The sequence below is a fragment of the Gossypium arboreum genome, chromosome 4 (genome assembly GCF_025698485.1).
Source record: "Gossypium arboreum isolate Shixiya-1 chromosome 4, ASM2569848v2, whole genome shotgun sequence".
NCBI classification, from domain to species: domain Eukaryota; kingdom Viridiplantae; phylum Streptophyta; class Magnoliopsida; order Malvales; family Malvaceae; genus Gossypium; species Gossypium arboreum.
This window is the reverse complement of record NC_069073.1, coordinates 60,131,629-60,150,351: the sequence shown is the minus strand read 5'-3', so window position 1 is coordinate 60,150,351 and position 18,723 is coordinate 60,131,629.

Here is an 18,723-nt window from a genome sequence, read left to right as displayed (position 1 = left end):
CACCAAGGAATGTTACGAAGTTAGGAGCTTTTTGGGGCTTGCCCGTTATTACCGACGATTTGTAAAGGTTTCTCGACGATAGCCACGCCAATGACGGCTTACTCCAAAAGGATGTTAAGTTCGAATGGACGGAGAAATGTCGAAAAGTTTCGATCAACTGAAAGCTTATTTGACTGAAGCCCCAATTCTAGTGCAACCCGAATCGGGCAAAGAGTTTGTCATTTATAGTGACGCATCTCTACTTGGGTTAGGTTGCGTATTAATGCAAGAAGGTCGAGTTGTGGCCTGTCGTCGAGGCAATTAAAGCCACATGAGAAAAATTATCCGACTCATGATCTCGAATTGGCGCCATCGATTCGCTTTAAAGATTTGGCGACATTACTTATTTGGTGAAAGGTGCCATGTATACTCGGATCACAAAAGTCTCAAATATTTGATGACCCAAAGAGACTTAAATCTGCGACAAAGACGTTGGCTCGAGCTATTAAAGGATTATGAGCTGATCATTGACTATCACCGGGAAAGGCGAATGTGGTTGCGGATGCCTTAAGTCGTAAATCGTTATTCACTTTACGAGCGATGAATGTGCACTTGTCTCATCTCGATCCGACAAAGTGTGTTAGTGGCTGAATTGAAAGCCAAACCATTATTGACACACCAAATTCGAGAAGCTCGTAAAGTCGACGACGAGTTGGTTGCAAAACGGGCTGCATGTGTTCGAACAAGGACTCGGAGTTTCAAATCGACGATGACGATTGTTTAAGGTTCAAAAGTCGTCAGTGTGTCCCAAAGAATTGAACTCATTTCGATAATTCAATGAAGCCCATTGTAGCCGAATGGCAATCCACCCGGGAGTACGAAGATGTACAATGAATTGAAACGTCGGTTTTGGTGGCATGGTATGAAGCGAGACATCTCCGACTTTGTTTGAGATGTCTAATATGTCAACAAGTGAAAGCGGAACATCGGTGCCTTCAGATTACTTTAGCCAATCACGATACCCGAGTGGAAATGGGATCGAGTCACAATGGACTTTGTATCCGGACCGCCATTGTCGCAAGTAAGAAGGATGCGGTTTGGGTCGTGGTAGATCGATTGACTAAGTCGCCCACTTTGTCCCCGTGACGCACGGATTTTTCAATGGACAAATTAGCGGAATTGTACGTTTCTCGTTGTGAGATTACACGGGTGCCTATTTCTATCGTGTCGGATAGAGATCCGAGATTTACCTCGCGATTTTGGAAAAAGTTGCAAGAAGCTTTGGGTACCAAGTTGCATTTCAAGACCGCCTTTCACCCCAAACCGATGGTCAATCCGAACGGATAATTCAAATACTCGAGGATATGTTGAGATGTTGTATCCTTGAGTTTAGTGGTTCATGGGAACAGATCGCCTTTGATTGAATTCGCACAACAATAGCTTTCAATCAAGTATTAAGATGGCGCCTTACGAGGCTTTATACGGTCGTAAATGCCGTACCCATTATTCGGTGAACTTAGTGAAGGTAAATTCTTCGGGTTGATTTGGTTAAGGATGCCGAGCAAAGAGTTCGAGTAATTCGTGAAAGTTTGAAAGTCGCTCGGATCGCCAAAAGTCGATGCGGATTTGAAAAGAAAAGATATTGAATATCAGGTTGGAGACAAGGTCTTTCTCAAAGTTTCACCTTGGAAGAAGGTGCTTAGATTTGGCCGTAAGGGAAAATTGAGCCCGAGGTTCATCGGGCCATATGAAATATCTGAACGAGTCGATCCAGTCGCGTATCGTTTGATTTTGCCCCCTGAACTTGAAAGGATTCACAACGTCTTCCATGTTTCGATGCTTCGACGCTATAGATCCGATCCATCGCACGTGATTAGTCCATCAGAAATTGAAATTCAAGCTAATATGAGTTATGAGGAAGAACCGATTCGTATCCTATCACGAGAAGTGAAAGAGTTGCGAAACAAGCGGGTTCCGCTAGTGAAAGTGTTATGGCTCAAGCACGGATAGAAGAAGCTACTTGGGAGACCGAGAACTCTATGAAAGAACGATATCCAAACCTATTTACGGTAAGATTTTCGGGACGAAAATTTCTTAAGTGGGGAGAGTTGTAACACCCAAAATTGACCCTAGTCGGAATGTGGTTTCGGGACCACAAAACCGAGGCATAAAAATAATTAAAAATTTATTTTGATGCCTATAATATGTGTGTGCTCATGTATGACATTTTATGATGATTGATTTAGTGTTATAAAGGTGAATTTCACTAGAAAGGACTTGTGTGAGAAAATTTAGAATTGAGATAGGCAAATGTGGAAGTGGTCTATTGATGCACACTAGGAAATGTTGTCCTTGCATGTCAAATTCCCCAAATTTGACTATAGTGGCCGCCAAGGTGGGCATGATGGGCAAGGGAAAACATGTTTCCAACATGTTTGGCTAGTGAGTTATGTAGGAAGTATTATAATAAAAATAAGCATAAAAAATGAAAAAAAAGAGAAAGATGAGCTTGGATGCCCTTGTTGCCGTGAGTGTGGAAAAAGAAAGAAGAATTTTTGTTCATCATTTTCATTTACTTTGGGCTGAAAATTCTAAGGAGGAAGGAAGGAATTCTTGTTTCATGTTGGTTTGGAAGAGGTTTAGGAGGAGGTTTGGCCATACTTGTACCTAGATTAAGGTAAGTTTGATGTTTTGCCATGAGATTCATGTATATTTTAGTTGCTAGCTTGATGTTCTTGTTAGCCCATGGTCCAAATCTTTGTTATGTCATGGGAATGAAATTCGGCCAAAGTGAATATGGTGTTAATGCCATTGCATGCTAAATATCAAGCTTGATAATGATTCATGTGATGGTAGATTGAGGATTCTTAGATTTTCTTTTAGCATTTTTGAATGAGATACTAAATTCTTTGTTTAACCATGACCAAATTGAAACGGTATGGTGTTGTGGTATTCGGCCATGTTGTATCCATAAGTATGATTCATGCATGTTGCATGGTAAGTAAGATTTAAGCTTTGGATATGTGTGTATATTTGGGTATAAGCCACTTGAGAATTCGGCCATTGCACCTACATGAATATATGTTTGCACATGATGAATTGGTATGACATGTATACTATTTTAAGGTGTCTATTTGCTTGTGATGTTGTTTCGGTTATGAAATAAATGAGAGATGTGTATAGAACTACAATATGTAATGCGTTAATTAGGAAAATGTATGCTGTTTTTTTGTGTAGTATTATGTAAAATTAGCCTCCACATAGACTTGCATATTCGCCAAAGGAAGTAGATTGGTGTGCATGTATTCGGTTAGAGGCAACCATATTGAAGCCTTATCTTGGCTTAGATTGTTGACCAAATGGGTAATAAGTGAGGATGGTTGCGAATATACAAACATACATATGCATGTGTAATTGAATTATGAATGTTTAGCAAGAGGGTTAAACTAGTTGATTTATTGATTAAGCTCAAGGAGTTAAAGAAGGAGAATCAAGCAAGGGAAAGACGAAGGTCATCGAGTAGCCGACTTGGACTGTTTTACCCAACACAAGGTAAGTCATTAAGCGTATATTTGGTGTTGATTTAAATGATCAATATATATATGCAAATGTTTAAATGAGTTGGTGTGTAAATGGAAATGTATGTGTATGGAATGATGCCATTGTTGAATGTATAAAGGCAGCAAAATACATAAGGTATTGGTCTCGGCACTAAGTGTGCGGGTATAAATGGACACGGTGACAAGATTGGCACTAAGTGTGCGGGTTTAAAATTGTACAGCACTAAGTGTGCGAGTTTGATTATATAGCACTAAGTGTGCGAGTTGAATACATATAGCACTAAGTGTGCGGATTCACTATATGTTCTTGCATTACAATTGGCACTGAGTGTGCGACATTATTGAGCTAATCCCGGACAGCGGATCGGGTAAGTACCTCGAGCTCTTGACGAATAGAAAATATGTTCATGCTCGGGGTTGAATTTGGTAAGCCTTAAATCTATGTGATGATTGAAATTGTATGGTTGTGGTGGAAAATGAGTTAATGTGTAAAATGCTTGATTATCTTGTTGTGTAGAATATGAAATGTGGATGTATGACTTGGTGCGAGATTGGACCGAAAGGTCCGAGGTATTATGGTATAGATTCGATATGGACGAGTACCTAGCCTCATTTGTTGTACATGTAGTAGTAACTTTATCATTGGATTGACAAATGCTTATGACTTACTGAGTTGTAAACTCACTCGGTGTTTTCTTGTCACCCATTTTAGGTCTCTTGGACTCGATTGTTGCGTGCTCGAACCGTCGTTGAAGTCATCACACCGGCTGAAATCTTGTGGTATTGTTTTTTGTTGTTGAAGAACATTTGGCATGTATAGGCTATTATATTTTGTCGAATTGTGGGTTGTAAACTTTAAGCCATGTGAAAATGGCCTATGTGGTCGTCGAGTGGGATGCTAGAACCTATAGCCACGAGTCTTAGAAACTCAAATTTTGTTAAGGTGGCCATAATTTGTGTCATGTATGATGGATGATTAAGGCCAAGGAAAATTCATGAAATTGGCATAGTCTACTGCAGTAACTGTTGCGGACAGCAGCAGTGAGATGAGATTGAAAAATCACTAAAAATAGTAGAAGTAGAATTAAATAGTGAGTAAATTATGGAACTGAACCTTGATGAATCTATTTTTATATGGACGAAACGAAACGACCATATGAGCAGTATACTGGGAAATATTAAAGTTCTCGTGAGACAGGGCCAGAACGATTTCTGGGTCCCCTGTCGTGACTTTGAAAATTTACCATAAATTATCCAGAAAGAATTAGGAGTCATGCCTTATATTTACAGATTCCATTTTGAGTCTAGTTTCATTAGAAACAAACGGCACCAGTATTAAAGCCCTGTACGGAAAGATATTCAAGTTGTAACGCGCGGAGGTCAGAGCAGTCGATCCCTGTAACATGGGTGACTTTAACTAATAAACTGTACCAATTGGCCCAACCAAAAATTCTAAAAATAAATCCATGGATGGGTATATGAGTCTAAATTCAGGAAAAATTTACGAAACCAGTTTCCAAGTTTTGGAACTCGAGATATGATTTTTAAGGCGACGGTGATGCAGTTTTCCAGCCTGTCCAGAAATGCCAAATTGGTCGGTACTTTAAGAGGATTTGTCTCGTTAACCCCTCGTGTCCGACACCGGCGTCGGTCACGAGTTAGGGGTGTTACACCATATGACACATAACAAATAGACCAAGTCCCTATACATGCCATACTCAAAATGTTGAGACTAACTATACCCAAATATCCAGTTGATAGTGTGATCGAGCCTCCGATGTCCTCTGATCCTCGAGCTAGATTGGCAATACTATAAGAAAATGGAAAAGAAAGGGGCATAAGCATAAAACTTAGTAAGTTCACATGCAAATAAATAGCAACATAATCGTATATATAAATACCAATGACATAACATAGTTTTCTTATGTGTGATCACAAATTCATAGGCTTAACTTACACAATTTCAATATTACCAAAAGTTCATCACATATCGAGCTCATTCATATAAGTTTTTTGTACATACTTGAATCAAATCGTAGCACATTGTTACATTTCCTCATCATTGACTTGTCGAATAACTCACTGGTTTACCCATTGAACACTCGGAATACTATCAGATACACGGAAGACTTGCACGTAGTGCTTCAAACATAGCCACATGCTACCTCATATCACAATCACACAAGCTGACAGTCAGGACATAACTACACGGGCTGCTCCCACATGTTGACAGGTACCCGCAACACATGCCAGGCTACCCAGCCACCGATAGAACGTACAAGACTAGCACCCGAATTCACATAGTCACATATACACATAATCTCATGAGCTCATAATCACATAGTTCCTAGTGACATGTCACATTGTATGCTAAATTACTCCTAAGGTTCAAATAGAATTTTCTCGATAACGCATATTCGTCGAACTCGTTCACAATGTCATGCTCATAGACAGTAAAGTCATTTATACACTTGTCATAATAGTTAAACATAGAGATTCATACTTAAATAAAACACTCAAACATGATATATCATTACATTATTTACATATGAACTTACCTCGGTACAAAATATAGACAATTAATTTGATTTAGTCCAAAATCTTGTTCCTTCCCCGGGCTAGGTCCGAACTCCGTTTTTCTTGATCTACAATAGAAAATTCAGCTCATTTAATCATCACATTATTCAATAAGTCCAAAAACTATATTTAGGCAAAAATTATAGTTTTTCCCTTAAACTTTCACATATTTACAAATTAGTCCCTACGCTCGTAAAATGAAATGTGTTCATTTTCTTTGTTACCCAAGCCTAGTCAAACCTATTCCATGCTCATATCAACTCACATTTTCCTTTATTTCACATTTTACTACTCATTTTATATCTTTTTTCAAACAAGTCCTTTCCATGCATTTCTATCAAAAATCACTTAGTAAAAGATGTTAAACACATATTAAACTTTCATATTCTTCCGTTAAACATCAGAATACAAATATGTCACAGATGGGTAAAATTTCATACATAAACCTAGCTCAAAATATGGCTAGAAATGGATAGATCATGCTTCAAGGAATTCAAAAATGAAAAGAACATAAAAAATGGGGCTAGGGAGCACTTACAATCAAGCTTGAAAAGTTGAAAAACCCTAGCTATGGAGAGCTTGAGAATTTCGGCTATGACATAGAGAAGATGAGCAAATTTTGCTTTATTTTCCCCTTTTTATTATTTTATTAACTAAATGACCAAAATGCCCTTTTCACTAAACTTTCAAATTGTATCCCTGCATGCCCATTTTTGTCCATAAAAATAGAAATTGGGCAACTTCTATTTAAGGACCTCTAATTAATAATCCAAAGCTATTTCATACTAAAAGCTTCTAGAAACACATACTTTGCCACTTATTCAATTTAGTTCCAAAAGTCAAATTAGACACTTTACTCATAAAATTTCTTCATGAAATTTTCTCACAAGCATGGAATCATATCCTAGACCCCATAAAAATTATAAAATATTTATTTCTATTTTGGATTTGTGGTATCAAAATCACAGTTCCGCCTAGGCCCTAATTTGGGATCTTACATTCATGAGTTTATTCATTCAAAACACATATGGCTTGAATACTTCTTATCAATTTATTCACATCTTCTATGCATAAGCAATAATATATCTAAACTTTATTCAATTCAATTACCATTACTTTTATTTAGCCAAGTATATTATGTGAAGTATCACCAAATAACAGTGTTTCGCACACTATGTGGCATATGTATATTTAGTTAAAACATCTATAGCCAAATAAACACATTTTGGCATGGAACATACTAATACATAAATCTTTCTCCTTTCATATACATGATACACTAAAAACATACCAAATTACATTTATTTGATTCTCATATAAGTTCTGTACGAACCTGTATCACTTATTCACTTGTACTTTCCTTCTAGTATTGATTATGCTAGTTGAACCTTTCGGAAATGCTAAGGATACTCAGATATCACATAAAGCTCATACAATGCCATATCCCAGATATGGTCTTACATATTATCACATATTGATGCCATTGTCCCAGACAGGGTCTTACACGAAATCGAATAACGATGCCATTGTCCCAGACATGGTCTTACATGTAATCAAAATACAATGCCAATGTCCCAGACATGGCCTTACATGTAATTACATCTCGGTAATCCTAATGTCATGACATTTGTATCCTATACCATTCATAAGGTTCGTATGGGACTTCCAGATATCGTAACTTCGTCGATTATTATCGTATTTGCTCGTTCAACATTCGTAACAAGTCAATGATAATGAAACATATATAATTCAATTCAATTCAATAATAAATAAGCATTTATAACACAATTTACAAACATTTATTAGCATACGAACTTACCTCATTTGCTGTAATGACGAATTAGGTCGACTAATCTAGTACTTTGTTTTCCCTATTCTAGATCCAAATCTCATTTTTCTCAATCTATATAATAACAAAATTTACTTATTTAATCATTAATTCATTCAATTTAACACAATTTATGCATTTTTGATAAAATTACACTTTGCCCCTATTGTTTCACATTTTTTAAATTTAGTCCTTATCACATAAAATTGCAAATTCATGCAATCAAGGACAAGCTCATGCTAGCCGAATTTTACCCATACTACTAATAGCCCATATTTTCCAAATAATCGCACTTTCAACCACATAATTTCAATAATTCACAATTTAGTCCAAAATTGACATTTTTACCAAAATTCACTTTACAAAACTTGTATATCTAACAACAATAATTTATTTTCTATCATCAATTATCAAAATATACACTTAATCAACAAATGGTAAAATTCACATAATTTAAAAGTTCAGAAATCGGAGATACGGGCTAACTAAGTTAAGCTGCAACGATCACAAAAACATGGGAATCATTAAAAACGGGACGAAAACTGTACCTTGATGAGCTACCCAAGCTTGGCTGAATGGAAGGCATAACAATGGTTATTTCTTCATCTTATTTTGAGTGGAGATTCTGTTCAACTTTTCAATCTCACGAGTTAAGATTCTGTTCTGTTCTTTGCTATATGTCATAACAAGCTGAGTTTCTACTTCTAAAGGAGATACTATAGATAAAGGATCTTATTTGTATCATCACGTTATATATAAGAAACACATTATGGATCTTCTCAAGTTATGACGGTAATCTCATACAGCCTGATAAATCACGAACTCAACTTCTCTTTATAGCTAAATCGAGAAATTCTATTCCCACTATAATACTTTCACAAATACTCAATTTTTTAACTGAAATTCAATGCTTTTACGTATCAAGCCCGCATATGTTTTCTGTCAATCTAAAACTGCCTTCTAACAGTTACGAGTTACTTTCACTTTCTCTTCAATTTCTCTGTTGAAATCAATCCCGTGAATTTTTTTCTCACAAATTTTGATCCTATAACAACAGAGTTCGGTAATTACAATCATCCAATACTTTATAGAATGTCATCTTTATACCCATATGATAAATATTAATATGCTCAAACTAAACCAACAGTAATTGTCTTTCTTAATTACTTTCACATACTAAGATACAGTAACAAATCGTATCTTTGAGAATTTGCATCACTTTCCCATATTATCATCAGTTGAAGAATGCAATGAAGTGTTACAATGCAACCTCATACCTAAATTTTACAGTAGTTTTCTTTAGAAACACAATATAACCCTCAGATCTCTATTTAAAATAATGGAGATTAGCACTCTGTAAACACAGACAATTTCAGAAGTGTATAACTAAGTTAGCTTATTAAGAGAGAAATTATATATATTGAGATAAAATATACAGACTTCTACAATAATCAACAATAGTTTAGATAACATCTTCCTTCTACATATTCCAACGAAATTTTATTTCATCTCTACTCAAATAAAAATACAGACTGTAACAGTCTTGAAGGTACTTGATAATCAGTTTTAATCTCTGTGGGCCATATGTAACAATTGTTACCTAATTTCTGGATTTCTTGAGACACGAACTCTATCTCGAAATAATAAAGAATCATCGGTTTCAATCTAAAATTTTTGAATCATGAATCGATTTATGTTGAACCCCTTTTATAGTTGCAATTCACTGATACATTTATGAACTTCACAAATTCGCTGAATGATTTTAACACAACTAATATATGTCCATCATCCAATAAAAACAATCGTATATTCACTGCTCGTAAAGCACACATAGGTTTCATGCTCAGAACATCTGTGACTATAATCGTTTTCCCTAGATGATAATCAATTTCTAACTTGTAGTCTTTCCGCAATTCAAGTCATCTTCATTGTCGTAAATTCAGATATTTCTGAGTCACTAAATACTTTTAACTCAAGTAATCATTATAGTTGTCACATTACCTACCAAAAAATCAATTTCATTGACTATTCAATGAGAATACATTATCAATCATCTCTAATTCACATGTCGTATAATTCTTTTCATGCAGCTTTAACTGTATGTAAGCATAATCTATCACTATACATTCTTGTATTAGAACACATTGCAAACCATTCAATGACGCATGACTGAAAATCATAAATTCTTTACCTGACTCAGGCTGAACCAGAATTAATGCTTCAGTTAAAAATGTCTTCATCTGTTTATAACTTTATTAGCGTATATTTAAATGAAATCAAACTTCACACAAATAAGAACTTCCATAATCGAAACAACTTTAATTTACCATAACATTTCTCAAATAGAACTATTCTGATAGATATAATTCTATATTACGTCTTCTAGAATATGAATTCATCATTCAAACAATTCATCTATTCACCCTTGGATGTTAAAAATTTATTTCCACCCATATGGATAGATTTAGATACAAATAACTCTATTAATCTTTCAAACAGATAACCCAATCAAACTAAACAACCTAATCGATCTTGTCTGCCAAACAATAACTTTTCAAAGAAAACCTTTCTTCTTGTTTTGAAAGTAACTCAGACATACAATTATCGAAATTTTCTTCTAAATACTAATCAAAGATCTTTAAAACTGCATAATCCAAATGTAACATAACATCCCGCTTTCAACTCATTGACATTTATCAAGATTAACTAGGAATGATAATTGATATACAAATTTGAGCTGGATCTTTCACCATTTACACTTTTGCTGATGTCAACCCTCTTTCAAGAAACTAGAAAGGATTATATAATAAAGCTATCACAACTATTAATCATCAAAGCGTTGGAATATATTGAAGCAATTTCCATCATATAAAAATCATAATGCCATAATAAGACCAATGTCTGAACCGTATAAATAGATAAATCCTAGCTGTTAATAATGCATTTTGAACACAAAAGAAAATCAAATATGGTTTCCTCAGCAACCAATACAGAAAAACAACCTCTATAATTTGATGACGGTACCACTGTACTCCCTTGATCAAACTAGAAATTATAATCATAATAGATATAGTCATCTCCGTTAGAAGAATATCTATTGCAATTAATTACATAAAATTATAGTAAAATCGAGGTAGCGAAATCTTAAAATGTTGAGCTATGCAGAAATTCTAGAAATTACAATCCATATAGAATGATAAAGATCCCAATGATATCCCAGAGAATTTTCAGAAGGAAAAACATCACTCATAAATACTGAAATCAACAATAACAGAAGCAATATAACCTTCATGTATATTCAACAAAGCAATAACCAGTAGAAATAAAATACTAGTGTCATACGGATTTTACTGTTGACTTTCCTATCAAAACAAGAGAAAAGAATACTAGAGAAAGATAGAGCAATACCGATCATAACTCAAACAGGCCAATAATGCTTTCATCTATTAGTATGTTTAGCTAGTGTTCTCATATGATAAGAATTTCATCTGAAAATATACAGCTACATATACTTCTGAAAGTAACTGTACACATAGAATGCCCAAAAGAAACCATAGTACCTGCCCGACTATAACCACTGCACTCAACTACCATTTCAATTCAAACATTATTCTACTATCTAATTTTGTCATCACTTATTTCACATTATCTCATCACTATCAGAAATCAATTCAAAAGAACTTCTAGTTAATACGTTCTTTAGACATCATACCTGAATGCTTTTGTGTCATTGAATTCAACTTCTTCTTAAACAGTGACTTTGCATATTACGAATGGCCTTCAACATGATTCTATATCTATTTTGTTACTGTCTTCACTTGCGAACTCATTCTCTTATCTGATCACAGTACTATTCCTTCAATCACAAAACTCTGTAATTCCACACTTATAAGCTTATTTAATCTAATATTACAAATTTCATTGTAATAATTGACCGATGAGGGGGTGAGGGTCGTCAAGCCTCAAATTTAACTCTCACAAATACATGCACATATCATAACATTTATAGTTAACATACTATTATAATCTATCATTCATACCTTTATGGGTTTCAATTCATCACATACACATCTTTACTCAATATTGGAGTATCACTTTCATTACTATCAAAATTAGCTCAGTTGGAAGGCATACCTGTTTAATTAAAACAATTTTTGTCAGAGTCGGGAGATATCACACTATCATAGGTTAAATATGGCATGTATAGCTAAACTCACATATGCTACGTTAGTCCTAGAATTGACTAAACCACAGCTTTGATACCAATAAAATGAAACACCCCTAACCCGTATCCATCACCAAAATAGGGTTACAAGGCATTACCGATCAATTACAGCATACATCTTACATTTCTCATATGAAAATCCATTAACACATAAACATACATCAAACATAATCACATTGTCCCTTATAAGGCTCTACGAGACCTTAAATCATGCTTGGAAGAGGCTCGGGACTAAATCGATAACATTTGAAGACTTTTGGAAACTTGAAAATTTTTCATGCATACAAGTTTCACACGCCCGTGTGAACAGGCCTTGTGCCTCACACGGGCACCAACACGCCCGTGTCACAGGCCGTGTGAAAGTAGGGCATACATACTGATTTGTACCACACGGCCGAAGACACGCCTGTGTGTCACATACGGCCAGTAGACACGCCTATGTGTCTAGGCTGTGTAACTTACTGACTTGATTAATTAAGTTACAGCATACGTACGGTTGAGTCACACGCCCGTGTGCGCAACCGTGTGGAGTGAAATTTGGCTTGGTTTAAGCCACATTTCTCATCCTCCTCAAGCATACTAAAACCACATCATTTTATACAATTTCAATGCACTTATAGGTAACTAAAGCATGCCAATTCATATACAAATCATGCCATTTCATCTTCAACCATTTTATTACTCAAATCAATACCATTTGTACATTCAAACACATGCTAACTAGCATGATTCACTTCTCATTACTTACCTATTCAATCATATACTAAAGTACATATCATACTCATCAATACAACCTATTTCAATATGTGTTTTTACTACCATCAGTCACAAACAAAGCTTGACTCATAAATCATCTATCCATTCATTTATTAAGTCCAAATTCATGCTTTTCATAAGGAAATACTCAACATATACCAAATAGCCAAATGATCATCTTCAACCATCACCCTATAACCTCCCAAACCTGGCCTAGACGTTATGGCTAGATTGAGAAGGCTACATTAGCCACCGAAATGGCTAAGCTAACTTACGTTACTTTTGAAGACTTTAAATAAACTCATTTTAGAAAAATCTATAGTTTTACTTTGAGTTAGCTTAAAAGCATTCATTCATTAGGTCGTGTATCCTTAGGATTCATTTTATTGTTGATAGAGTTATTTTATAAAAATCGTTTGCTTGTCGTTCTTTTTTTTTAAAAAAAAACTTGATGTTTAACTATTGCAGCGGAAAAACTATTTTTCAAGTCATTTTGGAAAAGTAGTTACCTTATCGATTTTTTTTTCAAAAACAGTTCATTTGCAATGTAGTGGAAACTAGGGAACAATATCAAATTTTACTTAAGCGATATAATGCATTATCCGGTTATTATGCTTGAGTAATTCATGCATGCAAAAATCCCAGAAAAAAAGTTAGCAAGCCACAGACCAGAAGTCATTAAAAATTACAAACCAAAATCAATAGAAACTAATTAATACTTATTAAAAATAGTTTGAGGTCCAAGGTGATTCTCCAAATGCCAACTCTTGTCCTAATTTTGAGGTTTACCTAAAAACTTAAACACTATTGGGGGTGAACTTATGAAAAGCTCAGTGTGAGTCGAATAACTATTTAAACGGACAAAAACATAAATATCGAATACATTGAAACATATTAGCATTAACAGAAGAACACAAAACCATCATTAGAATTTCATATAATTACATAGCCATTATCAAATTGATGTCAAGCGGTGTATGAACATGGGACATCATTCATTTGAGTAACAATCACCATTTAGTACAACAACATACAATACATAGCATAAGTCAATAACATTCGAATATGTCGTGCACATGATGCAATGCAAAAAGGTTCCTACCCATACCATCCGCTACACACCACGAGTTCCCCAAAACCCATCTGCCAAGCTTCAAAACATTATGAGCATAGCTTGATGTGGTAAAACCATCAAATAATAGTGCAATACAATCACCAATAACATATAATATGCAATAAAATCGCCAATCCCCTCGGTACTCCAGGTGTAGTGCACTGACTACGAATAATGTGGACTTAATATGCTGCCGGTACTCCAGGAAACTCCTCTGTCTACCACAAAATCCCATCCCAATGCATATGCAATATGTCACACAATCTCATACATAATCACATACTTTCAGTAAATGGAAACAATGTTCCAATCTTTCAAATTACCATTGAGTTGGTATCAATCAATATCGTTCAATTTCACATACTTTACAAATTTTCATTGTGCATAAATAGCACCCTTTAAAATACAGAATATAAAAAATATCTCATGCGTTAAAATCATACATAAGCTTAATATCTCAACACATTATATCATTCAGTCAAACATTCTCATATCTCATAACTCAAATATGCAATTACAAGCTCAATTGAACATCCATACTATCAAACTAGCAATTTTACCAACATGTCAATCTTTTAATGCTTGAAACATACCTGGTTCGGCGACTCACAAAATAAATAATTTGACTATTAAGTCAATCCAATCAGCAAGATAATTTATCAAATATAACATGATATTTAACATTTTCAAACAATTTTATGAGTTTAAGACCCACACCTTATTTTTCACTTCCTCGCAGCACACTGGCAAATCTTCCAATTTTTCTTAATAATTCCTTAAACGAACCTAAACCAAAATTCAATATAAGTCAATAAATTTACCATGAAACCAGCCCCAAAAACCCACTTATGAGTTCAAACCAATTTTTGAAATTAAAACTATTTTATGAATCCAAACCAGTTAGATTCCTTATACTGTACCGATGCGAACCATACGTACAAACATTTTTCGCCTTTACGGATGGTTTGGGGCTTTAGGGACAGCACCCAATTCAATAATAAACTTGAAAATTAGTAGCTAATTAATGATTAAAATCCTTCATTTAATCAAATCATAACCTTTACCCAACAACTATGTCGAAATAACAAACTAGTTACCCTTAATTGCACTTACGTTTCACGATTTGTGGAATCCGAATGGCCAATCGATCAAGAACATTTTTCCTTAATTGAAATGGGTTTAAAATATGATTAGGAGGGTTTAGTAACTCAAATTAATTATCTAAAAATATAGGTAAGAACCAAGAAACAAAACAACCCCTTTTCTTGCACATAGGAGCACGTACCACCACCCATGGTGGCTAAAATTGGGGCTGATTTTTAAAAAGATTTGAGATCTCATTAAAATATGAAAAAATACCTTTAAAATAATTTAAAATCTCCCAAATTCTAGATCTGGAAATTTAGGTTTTTATTGGACAAGATTAATTAAGAAATTGAAGAGAGAAGAGACCTTACCCAAGCTAGTCGAGAGAAACGATAATGGCATTTTATTAGCAATGTTCAGGATCGATCTTGGAGTTCTAGATTTCATATTTGGGGCTCATTTTAATGAGGAAAAATTATAGTAATATGGTGGAAAATATGTTAACAAATCTTATGGCCAATAAGATAAAAATAGAGAAAACAAAGAGATGGTAAAACTAGGTGAAGGCGACGACAACAATAGAGGAAAGGAAAAAAATTGAAGAGAAAAGAGAAGAGGAAGAGGGTGAACGGCTTGGGTAGGTAAAAATTGAATAAAAGGCTGAAAAATAAAATAAAAAGTTATATTTATACCTAGGGTTCTAGGGTATTGATGGCACACACATTAAAAGAACAAAGGATTTTGCAAAATTTAATTATTTCGCAAGGGAAGGAATTCAAACTTGGGACCCCATTTAATTTCCATGCTTTCTCATATTTCTTTTAGCCATTAGGTTTTTTCCTCATTCTTGAAACAATTTTGTAATATTTATTTTAAAAATAAGGCAAGTCACGTACTAGGGTTTAAGGCAAAATTTGCAAAATAATAAAAATGGTGAGAGAGAAGGGATTTGAACTTGGATTTCAAGGAACGTTTCACTAACACTTAACCAACAAACTAAAACCTCATTTATTTCCTAAAAATGCATAGATAAATTAAAAAAATTAAGGCATGACTACTCTCTCTCAATTCACAAACTCGATTCTACTAACCCCTGATTTTTGGGATGTTACAATTCTCCCCTCCTTAAAGAAATCTTGTCCTCGAAATTTTCTTAGTCACAAAATATGTTACCCCTTTTCCTTCAAATAGGGTCACCAAGCTTTCGTTGCGCAACTCTGATTCTAATACAATTCTAGACAATGTGTCTCCTTAAATTCCCAACATATATCTTGCAGATCTAAGTATCGAAACTTTACTAACAAATTCATTTATCCAAATTCCCAATTTTTAACAGAAACTCTACTAGATGGCGCTTACCACAATATCTACAAATCGGAACCTTAACTGATCTAATAGTTCTCCAATAATAACTACTACAGCCTTTCGTTGAGGTCTAGCTCATCTAGCCCACTTTAAAGGTTGCGAATTTGGTCTAGTGGAAGTAGACTCTCTACTTTTCCAAACTTTATTCTTTTCCTTTCTTTTGCACTCCAAGCGTTTAATCTCTCCCTCCATATTATTCCTTTCAACAATAACCTTGAAAACCTTTTCTAAAACTCCTAATATCGCTTGGAACAAACAATGCATCATCCTTAGCCTTATTGTTTTCACCTTTAGAAGTAGGCACAATTCCTTGAGAAAAATGACTCAAATTGGGTAGGTTCAATGCTGAGTCCCATTGTCCCTTATTCTATCTTTATTCATTATGTATCTTATGATCTTAAATTTGGTATACAATTTCAAAAAAAAAATCACTATCTAACTTCAATCAATTTTCAATTTCCTATATTACAGTTTCAAAGAAAAAGTTAAATACTAACTATTTCAGTTATATGTCTATAGTAATACACCTCAAGTGTTTACCTATAACTTAACTACATATATTCTATGGAAACCAATATCAGAGTCTCAGACCTAATTTTTTTTGTAGAATATCATTTTTAAAATTCTCTGTGGATTGTTTTTCCCAAATTACCCCTTTTCATGTATGCATGCAGACTTATTTAAATAGATTTAAAAACTTAGTCTAAGGTTTTGAACCAAGGCTCTAATACCACTAAATGTAACCTCCTAAATTTAGCCTAGCCGTTATGGCTAGATTGAGAAGACTACATTAGCCACCAAAATGGCTAAGCTAACTTACACTACTTTTGAAGACTTTAGATAAACTCATTTTAGAAAAAATTGTAGTTGTACTTTGAGTTAGCTTAAAAGAGTTCATTCATTAGGTCGTGTATGCTTAGGATTCATTTTATTGTTGATAGAGTTAGTTTAGAAAAATTGTTGGCTTGTCACTCTTCTTTTAAAAAAACTCGATGTTAAACTATTGCAGCGGAAAAACTATTTTTCAAGTCATTTTGGAAAAGTAGTTTCCTTATCGATTTGTTTTTCAAAAACAGTTCATTTGCAATGTAGTGGAAACTAGAGAATAATATCAAATTTTACTTAAGCGATATAATGCATTATCCGCTAATTATGCTTGAGTAATTCATGCATGAAAAAATCCCAGAAAAAAAGTTAGCAAGCCACAGACCAGAAGTCATAAAAAATTACAAAACAAAATCAATAGAAACTGATTAATACTTATTAAAAATAGTTTGAGGTCCAAGGTGATTCTCTGAATGCCAACTCCTATCCTAATTTTGAGGTTTACCTGAAAAGTTAAACACTATTGGGGGGTGAACTTATGAAAATGTCAGTGTTAGTCAAATAATGTAACACCCCAAACCCGTGACCGTCACCGGATTTGACCACGAGGTGTTACCGGGCTTACTTTACTTATTCCTCTCTTGGAAAATTTTTTTTTTGTTTTCCTTTTTCTGTTCCAGGCAGGCTAGTTAACTGCATCACTGTCACCTTAAAAATCATATCTCGAGTTCCAGAACTCAAAAATGAGTTCCGTCAATTTTCCCTGAAACGAGACTCATATATTCATCCATGGATTTATTTCTAGAATTTTTGGTCAGGCCAATTGGTAAAGTTTATTAGTTAAAGTTACCCCTGTTTCAGGGTTCGACTACACTGACCTTTACGCATTACGACCTTGATATCATCTCGTACAGAGCTCTAATGCTCATGCCGTTTGTTTCTAATGAAACTAGACTCAAAGGGGAATCTATGCATATAAGGCATGACTTCTAATCGTTTCTGGATAATTTATGGTAAATTTTCCAAGTCGGAGCAGGGGATCCAGAAACCGTTCTGGCCCTGTTTCTCAAAAACCTGAATATCTCTTAAAATACAGCTCATACGGTCGTTTCGTTTCGTCCATATGAAAATAGATTCATCAAGGTTCAATTTCATAATTTATTCACTATTTAATTCTACTTCTACTATTTTTAGTTATTTTTCCATCTCACCTCACTGCTGCTGGCAGCATCTGGTACTAAAGCAAACAATGACTATTTCATAATTCTTCCATGGCCAACTATTTCATCATACATAATACAAACTATGGCCACCTTATCAAAATTAAGGTTTCTAAGGCTCGTGCCTATAGGTTTAAGATTCACACTCAACCGACCACATAGGCCATCTTCGCATGGCTTAAAGTTTA